Raw genomic sequence first — 13,373 nt, forward strand, 5'->3', positions numbered from 1 at the left:
ACAGTCCATTAAATGCACCGAGACAAGAAAAATCGGAGCAGCAAGAAGAAGTTGTACGACATAAACGAAAGTTGGTAGTCGTGTTTCTACATCTGAAGGATGATGTCAATTATACTTTCACGCCAATCGCATAAGAGTGGCGTTAGCAATGCCACTATGAGGATCCAAAACAGGTTTGCTTTAAACACACGCTGAAATCAGAATGAGATTTTCACTCTGCAGCGGAGTGTGCGCTGATATGAAACTTCCTGGCAGATTAAAACTGTGTGCCCGACCGAGACTCGAACTCGGGACCTGTGCCTTTCGCGGGCAAGTGCTCTACCAACTTTTTTTTTTTTTTTTTTTTTTTTTTTTTTAAAGAAGTCAAACACTCTTGACAGCGCGTGCTGCGCGCTTTTTATTTTTTATTTTTTATTTAACACACGGATAGTACATATGTATATATACACAAAGCAACAGTTCTTCAAGGTACCAGTTGAACATATACAAATGAGTGTCAGGTAAACAAATTATTAGAATAACATTAAATACAACAAATATAACATCCTTTTTTTGTTTCTTTTTTTGTAATAATTTGTATTGAAGAAACTAAAAGTACATATATATTCACTATGCAAGAGTTCTTCAAGGTACCATTCCATTTAAACATATACAAATGACTGTTAGTTGAGCAAAAAAATAAATAAATACATTAAAAATAAAAAAAAATAAATACAAAATAGTATAACATATAGTCTTCTTGCTTTTTTTAATTTTTTTTTCGATGCATGGGAACGTGGATAAGGGTGTTGCATCATGTGACAGGTATGCATGGCACACCCCAGCTTTGAGGGGGGTCAAGGAAAACGCTGCGGAGATAACCGGCAAAAGTTTGTCGGTAAGATGGTTTTCGGGTGAGGGTGCTATGCGAGGTCACAACTTTGTACCAGAAGTCAAGGACTGTATGCGGACCATTTTGAAAGAGGTATTCTAAAGCCAGTCCTCGAAACCAGATGAGAGTATGGTGCTTAGCAAGAGGGTAGTGAAATGTCTGGGGCAACACAGGAAATCCGGGGTTACCGTCGTTGGCGGGGCACGAAGGTAAAGCCCACGATTCGTTGGATGAGGAGCCATACGTTTTGTTTCAGGGGGCACGTAAGACGGTGCTCGTCGGTGTCTTCGAGCTGACAGTCAGGGCAGAGTGGGGAGGTGGCCAGTCCTATGCGATAAAGTCGACTGTTAGTCGGGAACTTTCCATAAACTAAAACATACCAGAGTGCAGACACAGACGACGGTAAAAAGGGTGCATGCACACACCCCCAAACCGTGCGCCAGTTAATGTCAGGATTCCGTAGCACCATGGGGTCGCAAGGGTTGGACAGCATAAACAAACGATAATAATCTTTTGTACGGGGAGGACGGGCGACTGGAAGATCGGCCCGAACGTAGCTGAGTTCTATGAAACAATTGGCGACGTGGTACAATAATGGAGAAATAGGTGCCACATTGATCAGTGGATCGAGAGAAGCTGGGCGGAGGATATCTAAGAGACTACGTGTTAAGGACGGAACCGTCCCCTGCCAGTGCCGCAACAGAGTGTGGACATGGAGTGCAGAAGATCGTGCCCGCACGTTGACGAGTCCGAGGCCACCTTTGCAGGAGGCAATGTTAAAGTGCTGTAGCGGACTTTGAAAAGTGCCCCTGCTGACACGAAATATCCAAAGGCTGATTGGATGCGGCGGCCAAGGAGTAACGGCATTGGGAGGATCTGGGCGACGTGTACCAGTTTAGGGGCTACATACATGTTGACATAGGACACACGTTGGAGTTGGTTTGAGTTACGGTGCACTTGACCGCGGACATGGTGCCGAATCGACTGCAAAAGCCGCCGGTATGCCAGGCCCACTGTGCGGTGTGTGGAGCTCGTAAATTCGATACCCAAGTAACGAAGGGTGGTACTGACTGGGAGTGGGTTCGGCACCATAGCCGGGAGGCCGCGCCCAGTGTCCATCATAGTCGATTTACGGACATTAAGAATGCTACCAGAAAGACGTCCATACTGGTGGATCCATTGGATGGCGTCATTGAGTTCCGTGGAGGAGCAGGTGAGAAAGAGGAGATCGTCCGCATAAGCCCTACAGTGAAAAGTGTAGTCACGCAAAGTGAGGCCCTGCAGTCTAGAGGTAAGTCCAGTGATGAGGGGCTCAAGTGCAATGGCATATAGTAAAGTAGACATAGGGCATCCTTGACGTACAGAGCAGCGTATAGGAATCGGTCCTCCAAGCCTCCCATTGACTTGTACCATCGAGACGGCGGGAAGTAGTAACCGGCGAATGGCATCGACAAAAAGTAATGGGAACCCCATACGTGTCGCCACCATGAGGAGGAATGGGTGTCGAACGCGATCAAAGGCACTCGTGAAATCGACGGATACCAGTACTGCACGAAGGCAACAAACCGACGCCAGTGCAATGAGGTCACGGCATTCTCCTAGGGCTATTTGTAAGGTGGCCCCACAACCACGTGCAGTCTGCTCAGGTGAAAGGACCGTAGGTAAGACGGTGCGCATGCGCGCTGCTAAGAGGCGTGCATAGATTTTATAGTCTGCATTCAGTAGTGTAAGGGGGCGATATGCAGAGACATGAGGCCCTCCCTTCGGTTTAGGCACAGGTTGAAGAATGCCAGTGACGAATTCAGGTGGAATTGGGAAGATTGGAGTAAAGAGTTCCTGAATCATTTCCGTCCAGCGAGGAAGCATCAACGTGGTGAACGCCCGGTAAAACTCCACTGGGAGACCATCTGGTCCTGGTGATTTGTTCTTGGCCCCTCTGTTGATCGCATCTACTACCTCTTCTGCGGTGATTGCAGACATCATGGACGTTGCCTCCGCTACGGTGAGGGTCCGGTCAGGGGAAGGACGGAGACCATCAGGAATGGGCGTCGCCATCTGTTCATCATCATAAAATTGGCGATAATGTTCAGCAAAGGCAGACACCACCGCCGCCTGTGTTGTGTGGTGAACACCATCGGAGGTCGTGATGTGGGAGACGAAGAGTCGACGTCGACGACGGTGGTCGGATGCGGCATGGATTGTGGATGGGGTTTCGTCGTGGAGGAGGTCTTGTCGTCGGGAACGCACCACGACACCATGCAGTCGTGCACGTTGAAGAGAGAGGAGACGAGCTTTGGTACGTTGTCGTTCCCTATGGGTGTCAGGTGATGGAGGGAGCGCATCGAGCTCACGGAGGACGGCGTAGTAAAAATTTGTGGTTTCTCGATGCCATGCTGCTGCTTCCTTGCCACATTGTATGAACGCCTTTCTGATCGCGGGTTTGGCACATTTGAGCCACCAATGGAACGTGGATGTGTACTGCGGAAGGCGTCTTTCGCAAGACGCCCAGGTAGTGGCAATACATTGTCGGCAGTGTGGATCATTAAGGAGGGAGGTATTAAGCTTCCAGTAACCACACTGACTGAGGTGGCAGAGCCAGGGAGCAAATGACGGCGCAGTGGTCCGAAAATGCAAGGGGCCACCGTTCAGCTTGGGCGATGTCATTGCCAAGGTGGGCAGAGACATATAACCGGTCCAGTCTGCTCGCAGAATGTGCTGTATAATGGGTGAAACCGGGGGTATTGCCATGAATTTTCTCCCAAACGTCCACTAGGTGAAAATCTTCGATTAAGGTGAGAAGCGCCGGGCATGGCGAATAACCAGGCATTTGGTCCTGCGGATGGAGGACACAGTTGAAATCGCCTCCCATGATAAGGCGATCATAGCGTCCAGAAAACAGGGGCGCCACGTCATGTCCGAAGAAAGTGGACCGCTGCCGACGGTTCGTGGAGCCAGACGGAGCGTAGATATTGATGACGCGCGTGTCGAAGATGGTAACAGCCATGCCTCTTCCACAGGGAAGGATTGTCGTGTCCTTGAGTGGGATTCCTTCGCGCATGTAGAAAGCCACTCCACGCCCTGATTGATCACATGTGGATGTGTATGAGTCGTAGCCGTAGACTGGTGGTAGTGTGGCAACGCGTACTTCCTGAAGAAGGGCGACGTCGACGTCAGAGGCCCGAAGCATGTCACATAGAGGTTTCAGCTTGGGTACAGTGCCGATCATGTTGATGTTCAGCGTGGCAAACCGATACGTTTGTTTCAGTGGTGGTGGATGCGCATCTACCATCACCAAGGGAAGTAAGAGGAGGGCACCGACAGGAAGTCCCGTCCCATCAGCTGCAGGGCCTCGCTTTTGATGTTAACAGGCAGCCTTGTCCGGCGGAGGCAACTCATCCGGAGGAGGGGGCGTATCTTCCTCAATCTCGTCGACCCATGCTCCTGTGCCATGGGTCCGTCCAATGTCCATGGGAATTGCGTCGTGGTGAGAGAGATCTGGAGTTGTCGGCGGGGAGACAGGCGTCTCAACCGGCGCACCGATCGTTACATCGTGCGTGGCGACCTCCATAGTGGTCCCGTCCTGCGAAATGTCTTGATCATCGTGAAAGTTGTCCGCCGACCTCTGCATGGAAATGTCGGTTGGTTGGGTGTCGTCTTCGTCATCGCGGGTGGCGACGCTTTGAGAGCCCGTGGGTGAACGGCGACGGCGTTTGCGTATACGTGGCGAGCGTTGTTTGCGCACGTGTTCCTCAGTGTCGGACGACGGCAAGGAAGAGCGTCGACCTGGTTCGAATGCGTCGGTGGGTACAATGAAATTGTCAAACAGGTGGTGTGAAGAAGTACTGTTCTCCTCAGCGTCCGGTGTGGGAGCCTGTTCGGCGGCAAGGTTGTCAGGTGGGACGTCCGCACCGTCCATAGGTGACTGGGACGGTGGGACGTGCCGATCGGAAGGACCGGGCGACGGACTGGACCAAACTGTAGACGTGGCAAGAGCCGCTGCGTAAGTGACCGGTAGCGCGGTCATCGTGGGTGTGACGGACGCTTCCGACAACGGGAGCTGCACGACACGTCGTTGAATGCATTCAGACCGTAGGTGACCTTCTTTCCCGCAACTGGAACAGGTTCGAGGTTGGCCGTCGTACATTATAATGGCACGGCAGCCTCCGATACGTAGATAAGAAGGCACGTGTTTCTGCAACTCGATGCGGACCTGTCTAACACCGTTTAAAACGGGATAGGTCTGAAATTGTACCCATCGTTCGGAAACATGTTCCAGAACGTTGCCATAGGGACGGAGCGCCTCGATGACGACGTCTGCAGGTAGTTCGAACGGCAGTTCGAAGATCCTTATCGTCCGTGTGCCGAGACCTGCGTGATCGACGGTAACGGGTCCGACGTTGCCGTCGGAATGGCAGAAGTCCACGTTTTGCCTCTTGAAGCACCTTGTCGCACGCCGCATCGTTGATCATTTTGACGGAGAGGGTACTGCTAACTATCGACAAGTGGATACCAATTAGATCCGTTGGTGGTATCTTAACTTCATCGCGAATAAATCGTTCTACCTCCAGGGCCTTGGGTCGGGCAAAGTCGGAACAAAAGTTGAAACGTAATGTCTTCTTCCGATAGTTGTGCGCCATGGTGGTCTAGAAGGGAAAACGGCACTTACAGCGGCCGAAGTAAACACAAACACACCGTGCGCGCCTCGCCCGCAGCGCTCTGGCGCGTGACCGCCTCGCAGCACTGCCGGCGGCAGACTGCCCATCTGAGCTACCGAAGCACGACTCACGCCCGGTACTCACAGCTTTACTTCTGCCAGTATCCGTCTCCTACCTTCCAAACTTTACAGAAGCTCTTCTGCCAGGAAGTTTCATATCAGCGCACACTCCGCTGCAGAGTGAAAATCTCATTCTGGAAACATCCCCCAGGCTGTAGCTAAGCCATATCTCCACAGTATCCTTACTTTCAGGAGTGCTAGTTCTGCATGTTTCGCAGAAGAGCTTCTGTAAAGTTTGGAAGGTAGGAGACGGATACTGGCAGAAGTAAAGCTGTGAGTACCGGGCGTGAGTCGTGCTTCGGTAGCTCAGTTGGTAGAGCACTTTCCCCCGAAATGCAAAGGTCCCGAGTTCGAGTCTCGGTCGGGCACACAGTTTTAATCTGCCAGGAAGTTTAATATCAGCGCACACTCCGCTGCAGAGTGAAAATCTCATTCTGGAAACATCCCCCAGGCTGTGGCTAAGCCATGTCTCCACAGTATCCTTTCTTTCAGGAGTGCTAGTTCTGCACGTTTCGCAGAAGAGCTTCTGTAAAGTTTGGAAGGTAGGAGACGGATACTGGCAGAAGTAAAGCTGTGAGTACCGGGCGTGAGTCGTGCTTCGGTAGCTCAGTTGGTAGAGCACTTGCCCGCGAAAGTCAAAGGTCCCGAGTTCGAGTCTCAGTCGGGCAAACAGTTTTAATCTGCCAGGAAGTTTCACACGCTGAAATGGTCGTGAGCGTTAGTTACTTTAGAGATTGGACTTGGAAAGTTCGTAAAACTAAACCTAAATTCCGCCCGAGCAAGCCATGGAGGCCCCATGGTACCGACCGGCTGTCGTGTCATCCACAGCCCATAGGCGTCAGTGGATGCGGATGTGGAGGGACATGTGGTCAGCACACCGCTCTCCCGGCCGTATGTCAGTTTACGAGACTGAAGGTGCTGCTCCTCAATCAAGTAGCTCCTTAGTTTGCCCCACAAGGGCTGAGTGCATCTCGCTTGCCAACAGCGCTCGTCAGAGTGGGTGGTCACCCAGCCCGCAGTGATCTGAATGCCGATGGCTTGGAAAGTTGATGATAGTCAAAAAATGCCTTTAGGTGAAAAACACGCCATAATAAACACCTAACTGGGTGGGGCGAGGTCTTGTAATAGCCACGAGAGGCTGAATATAATGTTTTTGTGATAATGCAGGAAGACTTGCCAGGAACGTAGCCACTGTATATAATTGCTGGCAGCGATGGTCCGAGAATTTATAGTAGGAAGCAGACCGGGCTCCGGACGGCCATGGGGCACCACCGAAACGGAAGACCATTGTGTTCGACGATGGCTCTCGAGTATCGTACAACTCTGCAGCACCAATTCGAGTAGCAGTTGTTACCCTGGACACAAAAAACTGTTACAAATCGTTTAATTCAAGGACAGTTCCCAGTCAGACGCCTCCTGACATGCAGACCACTGATCCCAGACCACCGCCATTTGAAACTCCAGCGGTGTTAAGCGAGTGCTTATTGGAAGGCAGGGTAGACATCTGTTGTGTTTTCTGATGAAAGCTGGTTCTATCTCCGTGCCAGTGACAGCCGTGTGTTGGTTAGAAGGAGGTCAGTTGACAGTCTGCAGCCAATATGTCTGTGAGCTAGAAACACTGGACCTATACCTCGAGTTATGGTCTGACGTCGGTTTCGTGCTGCAGCAGAAGCCCTCTCGTGGATATCTCAAGCACCCTGACTGCAAAATTGTACGTCAGTCTGGTCATCCGACATGTTGTGCTGCCATTCATGAACAGCACTCCAGGGGGTGTTTCTCAGTGGGATAACGCTCGCCCTCAAACCGCTATTGTTCCCCACCATGCTCTACAGAGTGTCTACGTGTCGCCTTGGCCTGTTGGAGCTCCAGATTTGCCTCCAGTCCACTGCAAATAGGACGTCATCAGACGACAACTCCAGCGTTATCCATAGACTGCATTAAGCATCCCTACCAAGTGCGACAGGCATTGAACTCCATTCTACAAACTGACATCCGCTGTACAATACAACACATGCACGTCTGTATACTCGCATTCAACTTTTTGGCGCTTATACCCGTTATTAATGCACCACAAATTCAGATTTGCAATCACTTATCTCATGCTTTATTTAACCTGGGATCTTGCAATGTTAATGACTTAAATATGTAACCTTGTCAAATGTATTTCCGAATTTTCATTATTCTACATGAATTATTTTTTGGTGTTGTGATTTTCTTCCCTCCAGTGATTTATGTAATATTGTAATCTCTGTATCAAGTGATCTATCCCTGAGGAAAATATATAATTGCATTGTGAAAGTGGTCTTCTACCATGAGTTGGGGGAAGTGGCGGTGTCTTTGGAATGTGGAGCCTAAACGCGTTAATGGAAAGCCTACTACCATTCCCCACTTAGTCACTGTCGAAGACTGTCATCTTGAAACAGTGCCAGATGTAAAAACTCGACTAAAGCTGCTCCACAATTACGAAACTTAAATTGCCTTGGATAGAAAAAAATGATGAGGCCATATAGAAGCTCTCTCATCGATGATGATGAATGATGATGATGATGATGATGATGATGATGATGAAAGTTAAGCATTTAAAGCGTAAGCACGGTATTCAGATTTTTTAAAAGTAAACAGCATGCCTACTTTAGAAAGCTTTAAAATTTCGTACATAAAACTGGCAGATGAGTCGTGTTAAAAATGTACCATTGTATAATGGCATTAACGCCATCTCTGTACCAGACAGAAACTTATCTGATGTCTAGTTTGTGGAACGAAATTATATGTTTCTTGACTCGTTTTGGTGGTCTGGTCCTGGACTGCTTCGTTTACGTTAGGTATAGACGTACCTGTCCCGATTCCCACTGGAATTTTCTGAACATTTATGCCCCTCTCACGCTCTCTAAACACACTGAGGTTACAAAGGTCATGAGGTACCACCTAATATCGTGTCGAAGCTCCTTTTTCCTGGCGAAGCGCAGAAACTCGTGGTGGAACGGACTCAAGAAGTCTTTGGAAGTGTTGCCGTTGCAGGAATTTGTTCATGAGCTGATATCTCGATTATATTCCGTAAATGATCGATGAGAGTCATGTCGGATGATCTGGGAGGCTATATCATTCGCTCGAACTGTCCAGGACGTTATTCAAACCAAACGCGAAAAATTGTGGCCCGGAGAGGTGGCCCATTGTCATCCATGACAATTCCATCTTTGTTGGGAACATGAAGTCCGTGAATGGCTGGAAATTGTGTCCAAGTAGCCGAACACAATCATTTACAGTCAGTGATCGGTGCAGTTGGAACAGAGGACTCAACCATTCCATGTACACACAGTCCACGCCATTTATGTAACCACCACCGCTTGCACAGCGCCTTGTAGACAACTTGGGTCCATGGCTTTGTGGGGTCTGTGCCACACTCGAACCTTACAATCAGCTCTTACCAAATAGGGACTCGTCTGAACAGGCTACGGTTTCCCAGTGGTCTACGTTCTATCGACACGGTCAAGAGACCAGGAGAGGCGTTGCAGACGACGTCATGCTTTAGCAAAGGCTTTCGCATCGATCGTGACCTACCATAGCCCATTAACGCTAGGTTTCACCGCATTGTCCTAACGGATACGTTCGCCATACATCCCATATTTATTTCTGCCGTCATTCCACGCAGTGTTGCTTGTATTTTAGCACTGACGGCTCTACCCAAAGGCCGCTGTTCTCGGTCGTTAAGTGAAGGTCGTCGGCCACTACGTTGTCCATGGTGAGAGTTAACGCCCGACATTTGGTATATTTGGCACACTCTTGACACTGTGCATCTCGGGATATTGAATTCCCTAACGATTTCCGAAATGGAATGTACCATCGTGTAGCTCCAACTACCATTCTGTTATTTCCCTTCGTGCAACCATAATCACATCGGACATCTTCGCACGTGAACCACCTGAGTACAAATGACAGCTCTGCCACTGCACTGCCCTTTTATACCTTGTGTACGCGATACTAACGTCATCTGTAGATATACACTTTGCTATGCTATGGCTTTTGTCACCTCAGTGTAAGATCTTATTAAATCACCTCTGTCTCTCTCTTTAGCGTTATCTCCAATTGGTAAGTACTGGAGAGTAAAAGATTAATGCTTGAAAATCAGTGACGCGTGGGTTTATGCGAATGATTTCTCTTGTCGATGGCGCATCAGTCCGGAACCGCGCTGCTGCTACGGTCGCAGGTTCGAATACTGCCTCGGGCATGGATGTGTTTGATGTCCTTAGGTTAGTTAGGTTTAAGTAGTTCTAAGTCTATGGGACTGATGACCTCAGATGTTAAGTCCCATAGTGCTTAGAACCATTTGAACCGTCTCTTGTCGACGAATTACACCTCCCCATTCACCAAAGCTGGATTAACGTTGTAATTCCACTTCAACTATCTTCTTGTGATACCTCTAAATGGTTTAGACGTTTGTGACTGATACCAGTTGTAATGTATCTTGCAGCGGTCTCTCCGCGATATTTTCAGAAATTTTATAAATTATATAACTCAGTACATATCTCGAAATATCTCTTCTTATCTTACCGATTCCTTAACTTTAATGTACTATGATTATCAAAGCAAAGTAGTTTCAAGCCCTATTATTCCTTGAAGCCTCCATTTACTCCATGGAATAGCTTCTCCGCTATCTGTTTTCTCTTATGAAAAGAATGAGGGATCTTGCCGATTAGACGTGAAAGAAGGAGGGAGTATATGTATGTATCGTTCAGCTAGTCGCCATCTTGATGAGATTCTGTATGAGAAGGAATTTAATACATGAACTAAACTAAAGTAAGTGTGTTCGCGTATTATTTAACTGATTATTATTGACAGTGTCTGCTTACTACGCTGTGTTGCACGGGATCAGTGGGGAACGTCTGATTTACAGTGGACGATACTGGCGTTTTGTATGCTCAAGATATCCAGTTACTTCAAATAAATAGGCTAACACGATCTTACCAGCAGATCTCCGGTCTTCCCCATGTGATCACCGAAAGTTAATAATTATTACAAAAGTTTTCAGGAGATCGACTGACAATTTTCGTCGCACCGAGACTTCGAAATTGCTTCACTGCCTTATGGAATTTAAGTTAAGCTCAATTTAATCAAGATAGAACAGTATTGAACTGTGTGAATGTGATAAGCCAGCATTGTGAATGAAAATTCCCTTAACATAGGCATGTTTTTACTATCCTGATCAGTGAAGCTAAATCAGGCGGATGTGAGAGGTTTTTTTTTAATTTTTTGAATACCACAAAAAATATTAAACAGTGATTCATTTGCATCGGATTAGTTAAAACAATTTTTTCGATGAAGATTTCATGGTTATTCATAGAGACTGCATACAGAGTAAAAGCATATAATTTATCCCCTATTATTACTTTTGCATTGTGTTCTAAACACTACGCAAATTCTTCGACCGTCACGGTACCAGCGCCTACGTTTGTCACTCGTTTAACAGGTGAGCTTTTGAAAGGATTTTTTTTTTAATCTGGACGATCATAAGAGTTGCTCTTGTTTTATTCTGAGCTACTTGAGTGCTTTAAGGTAATTGCAGCAGGATCTCATTCCACATAGAACGTCTCCCTCATAATAGTCCCACAGTAATTTGTGACTGCGGCTTTACTGTTGGCAGAATACGAACAGATCATGAGAAGATCAAATTGGACAGTCATCTGCTTTTACACTCCTCATCGAATGGTACTGTGTTTGGCGGCGGATATACTGTGTGCCAACATCGATCCACCTTCCATCCTCCCCCGGCCACTCCACAACTTGTGTCTACCTGTTTCATTTGCGAAATGTGTTCAGTAATATTGATAGTAGGTACGAAAGTGTTTGACCCCAAATGCATCTATTTATCCTCAGTGGAGTAAAGGTGTCAACAATCCGGAGATTGTTTTCAACGTCACAGTACTTTATTAGCCACGGTTTGTTCGTTGCCGTACTTTGATCTTTGAACTGACTTACCTATCCAGTCATAGGGAGATCTGCAGATTAAACTGAACTATGAACCGTGGTGGAACTCGACGTTTTTCACACCAACAGACATTGCGGCGCGTTAAAAAAAGACTGACAGCTAAAAATCCTAGGGAGTGACTAGAGATCGAACTAGTGACTTTGGGATGCGAAGTCTAGCACTTTAGCATTGAGCCACTGCGAGAAATGTATGCCTGTATGCGTACGCTTGTGGCCATATATATAATGACGGGAAAAAAGTCACAAACACCAAAAGAATTAATTAACCTAGATGAACCAAACTTCGGGAGTACATTTGCCTACCTTACATATTTGAGTGATTAGCATTGAAGTTTAATGTAAGGGTGAGATAAGCCATTGCATATTTTTAATACTGGTGGATTAATAACCAGTATAACCACCGGAATGTTGATCGCAAGCATAGAAACGTTCACGCGTTCTGTTGTATAGGTGCAGGATGTCAGTTTGTGAGACAGTGTACCATCACTCGGTCAGTCAATACAGGGACGGATACAGCTAGTTGTGGATGAGGCTGGAGTCGTCGTCCGATGGTGTCCCGTACGTGCTCGATTGGTGACATTTGGAGACGAGGAGGCCAAGGTGACATGGCAGCGCAGCAGGTCGGATCACCAGACTGACGCACAGTTTTGCAGTCAGGCTGGTGGGACAGCCGCGAGAGTGCTCCTGTTGCCAAAGGGGGTAGGTCCAGTGCAGGCAGGTTGATTGCAGGCGCTCAACTGGCCTCCTCCTAACCAACACAGGGCCATCACTGGCACCGACGCAGAGCCCGCATTCATCAGAAAACACAACAGACCTCCACCCTGTCCACCATTAAACCCTCGGTTGACACCAATGCAGGCGCAAATGGCGATGGTTTGGTATCAGTGGAATACACGCTATAGCGCGTCTGGGTTGGAATTGTCCTTCAAATAACCGATTTGTAAGACTTCATTGTGTCACTGTTGTGACAATTGCTGCTTAATTTCTGTGACAGTTGCAGTACGATGCGCCAGAACCATACGCCGAACACGACGGTTTTCCCTCTCGGTAGCGCCAAGCGGCTGTCCGGAGCTCGGTCTTCTTGCGACCGTACATTCTGGTGAGCATCGGTGCCAGCAGTCACATACATTGGCTACATTCCTGGCATGTTTCTCTGCAGTCCCGCACAAGGAACATCCACCTCCTCGTAGCCCTGTTGCACGACCTCATCCAAACTCAGTGAGGCGCTGATAATGCTGCCTTTGTCGCCTTAAAGGCATTCTTCACTTGCATTAACTGTCCACGTCCAATCTTAAATGTAATTAAGGCTCAATAACGTTATGGCATGCACTTAAAGCAAGCCTGATTTGCTTCCTCATAGAGATGCTACTAGTGCCACTCGTCGGCGACTGACGCGAAATTTGAATAGATCTTTCAGATGTAAAAACACGCCTACCAACTTTCGTTTATGTCGCAAATACTGCTGTGATTTTTTCCCGTCAGTGTTCGTAGGATGAAATAAAATAACAGGTATTTTGTGGTGGCCATTTTCACTGCAGATTTATATAATATGCAATAGTTTACAATAAAAGTATCTTTTTTATGTTGCAGTTTATTCTTTGTTTATTTACGGACCCAGAAGTGTTGCGTCTTTTTAACAAGGCTCTTCAGTTGATGTCATTGAACATTAGAAGTCTTTTTGTACCCTAACATTGATAAAACATTTAAAACGGTTAACAAAATGGAAAGGTACGTATAGATCAGCTT

This window comes from Schistocerca gregaria, chromosome 8 (assembly GCF_023897955.1).
Source record: "Schistocerca gregaria isolate iqSchGreg1 chromosome 8, iqSchGreg1.2, whole genome shotgun sequence".
NCBI lineage: Eukaryota > Metazoa > Arthropoda > Insecta > Orthoptera > Acrididae > Schistocerca > Schistocerca gregaria.